This window comes from Berghia stephanieae, chromosome 10 (assembly GCF_034508935.2).
Source record: "Berghia stephanieae isolate SIO BIC M18660-M18661 chromosome 10, UCSD_Bste_1.3, whole genome shotgun sequence".
Lineage (NCBI taxonomy): Eukaryota > Metazoa > Mollusca > Gastropoda > Nudibranchia > Aeolidiidae > Berghia > Berghia stephanieae.
Window position 1 is genome coordinate 9,583,107 of NC_088369.1, and position 10,000 is coordinate 9,593,106.

The following is a 10,000-nucleotide window of genomic DNA, read 5'->3' on the forward strand; positions in this document are numbered from 1 at the left end:
TCATCTTACACCTGAGTGCGGGGAGAGAATGTGAGTAAAGAGCCTTTTCCAAGGACTAAAACAGTGCGCCGAGCGAGGCTCGAACCCAGGACCTTCCGATCCGAAAGCAAGTGTCATACCACAAGACCACATAGCCGCACATAAATAGATAGAACAAAGATGGCGTCATTATTGTTTTTTTTTTTTTGTTTTTTTTTTTTGCCATCCATGTTTGTGAGTAATTCTCACTAAACTGTATTAGTATTAACCAGACTACACATAAGTTTTGTGTGTTGGTCCGTTATGAGCAATGTTATGAGCTTCTTAGCCAAGCGCATACTATCTATATTAAGTATACTGTTTTCTAATTGAAAGTGTGTAATAGAAAAATAAATAAATAAATATATAAAATTGTTCACAATTGATTCTGAGTAGGGATGGTTTAGCCTTCACAATGCACTTGAGTTGGAGTGAGTACCCTTTGATCACATTTTACTCACTCAATCCTAGAGTTGTTTTTTTTATACCTTTCAAAAAATTGGCAAAAATGCATTAAAAATGAGCATATACATAGATAGTATTATTCAACTATCATTAACATGTAAAAACAAAAATTAGCTTTGATACTACGCCTGTAATTTGTCTCATAAAAATGTAATAAATTGGCATGGGTAAAAGTAACCCGGGTAAACTACGGATATAGTCGGTGTTAGGGTTGAGTGAGTTAATATTATTGAGTCGAGTGTATTTTGACGCACTGGCTTGTTCATCCTTAAACTCTTTGATTTTAGATAAACATATTATTACTGTTGTACACTGGAAACAAAACCATACTTAATAATTTGGCTAGAAAACTCGGTTCTTTAAATATTGGTCGATTTAAGTGACCCTCATCTTGGCAATAACTCTCAAGCCCGGGACTTCTTCTTCTTCTTTTTCTTCTTCTTCTTCTTCTTCTTCTTCTTCTACTTCTTCTTCTTCTTCTTCTTCTTCTTCTTCTTCTTCTTCTTCTTCTTCTTCTTCTTCTTCTTCTTCTTCTTCTTCTTCTTCTTCTTCTTCTTCTTCTCTCTTCTTCTTTCTTCTTCTTCTTCTTCTCCTCCTCCTCCTCGTCCTCCTCCTCTCCTCCTCCTCCTCCTCCTCCTCCTCCTCCTCCTCCTCCTCCTCCTCCACCACCACCACCACCACCACCATCTCCTCCTCCTCCTCGAAGATTATCTATCTATCTATCTATGTTTCTCTCTCGTGTTTTTTTTTTCTCTCCCTCTCTCAATTCCTTCACAATAAACAACTTGCCTTTCCTTTACAAATTGTTATAACTGAAATAATCTTCTTCAACTAACGCTAAATTATTTCCGTGACAACGACGTTTAAACGAGCCCATCACTACGATTGGTTATCAAGCCCTTCTATTTTGTGCACAGAGGAACGTAATCTCTGAGTAGATAAAGGCAAATAATGTGGCCGTAAGGTAAGGGAGACCAAAATAATTACAACGTTGCCTTAGTCAGTACTTGGAAGTTCCGCATCAACATTGCCTCACTCGCATTGTCTATAGATAGTATGCAGATGACGTCACTCAGGCCTTTGTTATTGTTTTTGCCATCCGCGTTTGTGAGTTGTTCTCATTAAACTGTATTAACCAGACTATAAAAGTTCATGGTTACACAGAGTTTGTGTGTTGGTCCGTTATACTTCCGGATGGCAATGTTGTGAGCTTCTTAGCCTAGCGCATACTATCTATAGAGAGAATGAAGTTGACGTCTCTCTGGTCTTTGTTATTGTTTTTTTTTCTGTTGCCATCCACGTTCATGAGTAATACTCACTAAACGGTATTATCCACACTATAAAAGTTCAAGGTTACACGTAGTTTTGTGTGTTGGACCGTTATACTTCCGAATGGCAATGTTGTAAAACTTCTTATCCAAGCGCATACTATCTATGTGCATTGACTTATAGGGTTCTTTATTAGAGCATTCGTGTTTTACAAACTTATTTATTAACTATTTTTTTTCTTTCCTTCATTCAATGAATGAATCATAATTATTCTTTCCTTCGAGCATTTCATCGACCTTTCATTCGTCAATTTATAAGCTCGTTCATTCACTTACTTTTGTATTTATTCACTCATTCACAATCTCATTCATTCATTCATGCATTCATTCATTCATTCATTCATTCATTCATTCATTCATTCATTCATTCATTCATTACTCAATCGTAAATTCTCATTCATTCATTCATTCACATCATGTATCCTTTCTTCCATTTGCATCCATTCTTTCATTCATTCATTCATTCATTCAGGGAATCACTTACTGTGCCTTCTATCCCCTATATCTGTTTTCCAACATGCTTTCTGTCTTTGTCTTGGAATGAGTTTACTTGGTTTTGTTCAGGCCCTGGCCGGATACCCTAGATGGGAGGGAAACAGTCAAATGTATAGTTAAGAGTTTTGGAGATGATATTTTTTGTCTTGTAAATCATCTCTCAGTACTGTATTGTTTTGTTTACATATTATTTATGATTTGAAAACATTTTCGTATACCCCTCTTAGTTGGGACCTGTGCTTGTGTCTGGATGAGACTTTTAGGTGATCTCAAAACTAAGTTTTTTTGATAGTGTGCTCTATGAATCTACATCTGTTTCCTATTAGAACCAATTCCCCCTTGTCTTACCTTTTCTTGGGTGCTTCAATTGTAATTCTAGAACTTTTTACTATCCCATTTTCTTCCTTTTTTTCTGGCGCTGCTATGACCTCAATGTGTTGCAAGCGCCGTAAAACCCTTAAAAACATAAAACATCATTCATTCATTCATTTATTCGTAAATTGATTGATTGATTGATTCATTCATTCATTCAAACATAATATATTCACCCACTCACTCTTCCAGTTGTTATTATTATGCATATTATCCACATCCTTTCATTAACTAATGACAATACGCCACTTGTTTATTCTTTGTTACGACAAAAGTCTTGATCCAGTTGAATGTTATCTTATTTTGTATCACTTCAACTACATAGTCTATAGCCGTGTATTGAATTATGGCCTCGAACAAACACATCATATAAAAATAAACCATGTGTCGTGGGTACTTCTGACAATTAATTCATTCAATTTTATGCATCGAAATTATCCAGGCATAACATTGGTTTGGGCCTTTAAGTGACACACATGCACACCCCCCCCCCCCCACACACACATATATATATATATATATATATATATATATATATATATATATATAAATATATATATATATATATATAAATATATATATATTAAAGGACGAATTTGACGTCACTCAGCTTTTTGTTATCGTTTTTAGACGTGTTCTTTATTAGTTTTCATTAAATTTATATCAATCAGACTATAAACGTTTAAGGTTACACACAGTTATATGTGTGCTGGTATGTTTAATTTGGCTGGCGGGTGTTGTGAGTAATTTACCTAAACGCATAACATCACTATACGATGGCGCATTGTCGTTATTGATTCGTCATTCTCAAGGACAACATATTATTGTTTTTGTTTTTTTCACCCGATACGATACTGTCGCAGTCTGCACTTGATGCACGATACTCCGCCTAACAGTACGCTTGATTGATCCGTGGACTCGCCCTATTGTCAGCGGGGGGGGGGGGGGGGGGGTGTGTCTACCTGTTGCATCAATAAAATCGACTTTTATCAAGACAATGCCAACCAGTGCAGACTCTCAAGAGATGCTGCTGGGGTGTACAGTACTCGCAGGATTATGGCACGCTCTCGGGAGGAAGACGAAAAGCGTGCTCGAATCCTAGTGTGCCGATATCTGGGGTTCAGTGTTCAGTAACCATTCGATACATTCGATTACCCAGCTCCAACGTGTGGTTTTGCAGCTTGCAAAACGTACTGACAATTCGGCGTTCTATAGAATCCAACGACTACTGTTAATACCCTTCAACAGTCGTAACGTCACTTCCTTCCTTATGACGCATGGTAACTTAGTAACACTGGCTCTAAACTATCGGAACAATGGCGGACGCCCGTATGAAATATTTCTCTGGCGAGCATAAAGGGTATCCAGAGGAAAAAAACCCACATAAATTTGATCATGTTTTGACTTTTACACATTCTGATCACAAGGCATATGAAAAGTTCTAGCCAGCATGAAAAATAAAAAAGTAATGATTTTCTTTGTTTAGAACCAAGATGGCCGCCGTTGCCGGGCGCGTGACATCAGACTATTGAATCGTATTAACCAGTAGATTTTTGACCAATCAAAACATGGAATTTGTGACACGCTTTCGCACGTGCTCGGACAAACATGGTTGGTTGTTTTTTGAAATCGACATCTCTCTGATCGTTGTGATTGTTTTTATACCGCCAGATAGATGACCAGTTATCACACAATTTTCTCGATCAAATTATAAACGTTAAATTTACACAGTTTTCTGTGTCGGTTCTATTTATCAAGCTGTAGAAATAGTAGATATTTTACTTAGAAACGTACCGTAGATAGTAAATCCTGTGTAGTTTGCTATCTTTACCAATTACTGCCATTGTTTACATTATGACGATTGTCCGAGAGGCGTGGTTATCTAAGTGTCTATTATTACTTATCATCTCATAACGCTGTTTTGTCGGATTGAGTTCGATGCTTAATATTTAGCTTATTCCTTTGAACTTCCCTTGGAGCAACAGGCTTCCTCCGGAGATCTCTATATTGTGGTACAGTCTTGAGCCACATTCTTTGCTTTATTCTATGTCATCTAAATGTCAGCATTCATTGACTTTTACATTTTACCTCCCTCAGGAGGGCAAGGGGCTTCTACCTCATATCTCTTCCTGGGACAGTCTTTGGTCACCTTCTTTGCTTCACTTCAACTTATTTCTTTAAACAACCTCTGGAGGGCATAGGGCTTCCACCACAGATCGTCAACTGAGAGTCTTGAGCCACTTTCTTTGCTTCATCTCATGTCATCTTGATGTCTACATCTATTGAGTTATTCTCATGCCCCCCCCCCCCCCCTCTTTTCCACCACCGATTTCCAACTTTGACAGTCAAAACCACCTTCTTTGCTTCTCTAAATGTCATCTTTATGTCAACATCTATAAAGTTATTCCCCTGAACTCCCTCTCCAACCTCAGATCTCCACATTGGACGGTCTTGAGCCACCTTCTTTGCTTCTCTCCATGTCATCTTGATGTCTACATCTACTGAGTTATTCCCATGAACTCCCTCTCCAACATCAGATCTCCACCTTGGACAGTCTAAGCCATCTTCTTTGTTTCACCCCATGTCACCTTGATGTCAACATCTATTGAGTTATTCACATGAACTCCCTCTCCAACCACAGATCTCCAAAATTGGACATTCTTGGGCCACCTTGTCATCTTCATATCAATATCTATCGACTTATTCCTCTGGTCGAGTTCTCAAATTTGAATTATTATGGGGTTTTTTTCCAAGAGGAGGGTCATTTAAATCGATCGATATTCGAAGGGCGAGTTTGTTTTCTGGCCAAATGTTGAAATACACATCGTGTCTTATCAGAGTACAGCGGTAAACTGGTTAAATTTGTCAGTTACAGATGGAACGAGAAGCGTCTCGTCTATGCTTTGCCAAATATCCCACAACTGTGAAACGTGACATATGGCAAGTACGTGACTAAATTTACCAAAATTGTGTGGACCTTTAAATAGCGAACGTGAGTGAGTCTTTCTTTTAATAGTAAGTAATCATTGGAGGGTTTTCTGTACCATTAATTGAAATGACACAACAATGTTGGTTTTACGTCATTCGTCTCCTACACGAATCCATTGAAAAAGGGGGTTGTTTTGATGTGTAGGTGCCTATGTCTCTCTCCCTCCCACTCTATCTCTCTCACTCTCTTTCTCTCTCTCTTTCTCTCTCCGTCTCTCACTCCATTTCTCTCTCTCTCTATCTCTCTCTCCATCTCTCACTCCATTTCTCTCTCTCTCTCTCTCTCTCTCTCTCTCTCTCTCTCTCTCCATCTCTCACACTCCATTTCTCTCTCTCTCTCTCTCTCTATCTCTCTCTATCTCTCTCTCCATCTCTCACTCCATTTCTCTCTCTCTCTCTCTATCTCTCTCTATCTCTCTCTCCATCTCTCACTCCATTTCTCTCTCTCTCTCTCTCTCTCTCTCTCTCTATCTCTCTCTCCATCTCTCACTCCATTTCTCTCTCTCTCTCTCTCTCTCTCTCTCTCTCTCTCTCTCTCTCTTTCTTTTATTTCTTTCTTTCTTTCTTTCTCTCTCTGTCTGCCTGTCTCTCTTTCGCTCTGTGTGTTTGTGTTTGTTTGTGTGTTTGTGTGTTTGTGTTTGTTTGTGTGTTTGTGTGCGTGTGTGTGTGTGTGTCATTGTTTTGTTATATGTTGTTTCTTGTTTTTTTCCCCCATCATACCTTTATTACCTGTCTGAGTGTCGCAGTTAATAGAAATAGTAACGTTAAGGTAAAGATATGATATTATATTCTTCAACTTCTACAATATGATTGATTCTTGCTTGGGCAATCTTTAGGAATTCCCAGAAAATTGCGAAAGTGAGAAACAATGTTGTAGAAGTTGAAGAAAATTACACTTTAAATTGTTCTGTCAAGAGCAGCCCCCTTTATTAAAAAGGTGAGCCCTTTTATTTCATGGTGTGTGTGTGTGTGTGTGTGTGTGTGTGTGTGTGTGTATGTGAGTCGGTTCTTCGTTTAGTCTAGAGTTTTGTCCCACTTCCTATTTATGCGAGTTCGCTGGGTCTGTTAAATCCGATCATGTCCTATCCAAATGGTCGCGTGCATTTATTTTACCACATAGAACTGATTGGCATTGGCATTTGTCTGAAGGCATTCGATCAAAACAACATCCCCAAGCCGTTGCCTGTCTGTCTGTCTCCGCCCTGGTGTTGTTTGTTTGAAAACCACGTGATACATCCAGCGTCGCGGAGTCTCAGACTTGTTGCTTTGTCGATGATATCGGAACAAGAATTCTGGAAAAAACACGTTTTTATAAGTTTGGCCAGAAAACTCGTCCTTCAACTATCTGACGAATAAAATTACCCTCATCTTCTCAAAAAAAATCTTAAACCTGGGACTTCACGAAGTTTAATCTTCCTTAAATTCCCAGGTTTGAGAGTTATTTTATTACCAAGGTGAGGGTCATTTAAATCGATCGATATTAAGAAGGACGATATTTCTGGCCAAAGTTTTGAATACGTGTTTTTTTTTTTTCAGAATACGAGAGTTTTTATGAATTGGCATTTTATTTTTCTGTTATCCTGTTAGATCAATGCATGTGGAGATGGAGACACGGGATTCTGTGTTCTATATCCTGTTATTATGACAATATACAGGCACCGTCGTCGCCATTGATTTCAGACTTATTATTATTGTCGTGGAACTTGCCACGATGATAATTATTATTATTATCATTATCGATATTATAACGTTGTTGTTACCACCACCACCATCATCATCATCATCATCATCATCATCGTCACGTCAACACGCCTACAACAAGCTTCCAATACGCCCTCCCCCCCGTCCAATCCTATCCACCACCTAATTGTGTTGTTATCTGACATGGTGAGACCAAGTTTCGTATTACTTAACTGGATGTCATTTCACACATAGTTCTTTTATAGTCAGTATCATAATTCATATTCAAGCTTTAGATGCTGTTTTGTTAACGAACTTTTGTTATCCCTGCTACAGCTTGACTTTAAAAGAACAAAAAAAAAAAACAAAAACAATTTAAGTGCGGCTATGTGGTCTTGTGGTATGACACTCGCTTTCGGATCGGAGGGTCCTGGGTTCGAGCCTCGTGCTCGGCGCATAGTTGAGTCATTGGAAAAGGCTCTTTACTCACATTCTCTCACCGTACTCAGGTGTAAAATGAGTACCTGGCCGTTAACAGCGTTGTCTTTGTCCGAAAGTTGTAATATCGCATAACAGACGTCATGTCCCGTCCTAAATGTTAAATGTTGCTGTCGACAAGGGACCCCTTGTAAAGCGCTTTGAGCACATTTAGTGGATATTGCTCTATATAAAAGCTCTTTAAAAAATATTTACATTTATATATATAAAAAGCGGAAAAACAAAACACTTGTCTTTGATCGTGGGCATGCACGATTTCACTGCTGTACAACAAACAGTTTTAAAGATAAACGCCTCTGAGCTTAGTTAGAATTATGAAACGTCACTGAGGTCTTTGTTATTGTTTTTTTTTTTGCCATCCGCGTTTATGAGTAATTCTCACTAAACTGTATTATCCAAACTATAAACGTTTAGGTTTCACACAGTTTTGTGTGTTGGTCCGTTATACTTCCGGATGGCAATGATGTAAGCTTCTGAGCCAAGCGCATACCATCTATAGACCCAAAAGACCTAGATTGTAAATGTGGACATTCCTATAGCGCATTACCACGGATTAACCGTGCTCAATGTGCATCGCATTGTCTCATTTATTCTTCAAGCAAGCCATATGGAACAATATTTCCATTTCATGCAGTCTCAGTCGTCTGATAGGCGTCCTTTTTGTACCGCCTTTCTCACAATATCCGTCACTGCCTAGCCTGTAGCCAGGTTCTCATTCACACCCGAGTCGGATGGATATTTAGTGCCTTGCCCAAGGACACAACTTCGGGACCAGACTTTTCACGGTCACTGTCACTGAGACTTCTAGTAAGACCTCGCAAGTTCCAGGTTTGAGAGTTTTTGCCAAGATGAGAGTCATTTTAATCAATCGATATTTGAAGGATGAGTTTTCTGGCCAAAATTTTAAATGCGTTATTTTAAAAAATTTATTTATTTATTTATTTTGGTTGTTTTTTGTTGTTGTTTCTTTGTTTGTTGTTGTTTTTTTGTTTTTGTTCAGAGCACGACCGAATTCAACACTCTATAAAATTTCCATTGAAATGTTGTTTTGATATGAAAATAATATATATATAAATGATCGGCCGTAGGGGAGAAAATGTCTGTTATGTTCATTTGAAACTCATACAAAGTCACGTTCTGTTAACCAGTTTAACTGTCGTACTAACTGTGGAAAGACACGTATATAATATTTTAAAATTTGGCCAGAAAACTCGTCCCCTTGAGATAATATAGATCGATTCAAATGACTCATCATCTTTGCAAAAAAAATCCTCTGACCTGGAATCCCGCGAAGTCTTCCGTAAAGTAAGTCCCAGGTTTGAGAGACGTTTGTTGTTGTTGTTGTTGCCAAGACGAGGGTCATTTAAATCGATCGATATTAATTTGAAGGACGAGTTTTCTGGCCAAATTAATTTATAAATACGGTTCTTTCCAGATTACGGCAGTTAACTGGTTACTTAACTCACTCAAAAAAAAACAAAACAAAAAAACTTGAGCTTTTATATAGCGCAATATCCACTAAACGTGCTCAAAGCGCTTTATTGAATGTATCTGTTTAAGTAAAATACCAGATATGTCCTCCAGACTAATCGTACATTTCTCACTAAACTGTATTAGCCAGACTATAAACGTTTAAGGTCACACATAGTTTTGTGTGTGTTGGTCCGTTATATTTTCGGATGGCAATGTTGTGAGCTTCTTAGCCAAGCGCATACTATCTATAAGTGTGAGAGATTTTAGTGGGAACCGATCACACAAATGGCGGTCTGAAAACAAGAAGGAAGAGCTGAGTGACGTCATCTTCATTCGTTCTATAAATTAATGGGAGCGATCTATATTCATGTTTTCGTCCAACCAAGTCATCAATCACATGATTTGTTGCTGTCCAACGATTGGATATTTCTTCAGAAATGTAAACACGCTGCTTTGTTTATGAAAGTTGTAAGCATACCCATGTGTCAAGCTGAACAAAATGACCAATGGGATGTTACGACTTTTCACTATGTGGGTCACTTTGAGCACATATTCCAATGTGACCAATGACCTCGAGCACATGGAAGTGTAATATAGATCGTATGCAGATGACGTCACTCAGGCTTTTGTTATTGTTTTTGCCATCCGCGTTTGTGAGTTGTTCTCACTAAACTGTATTAACC

General features: G+C 38.2%; 2 protein-coding genes across 7 annotated transcripts in view; both read left to right on the forward strand.

The window, feature by feature from the left end:
* The window catches only part of LOC144956203 (stimulated by retinoic acid gene 6 protein-like), a 744,310-nt gene that overhangs the window by 224,993 nt on the left and 509,317 nt on the right, over nt 1-10,000 (forward strand). The gene's annotated exons all lie outside the window — the stretch shown is intronic.
* The window catches only part of LOC144956191 (uncharacterized), an 87,080-nt gene that overhangs the window by 29,452 nt on the left and 47,628 nt on the right, over nt 1-10,000 (forward strand). The gene's annotated exons all lie outside the window — the stretch shown is intronic.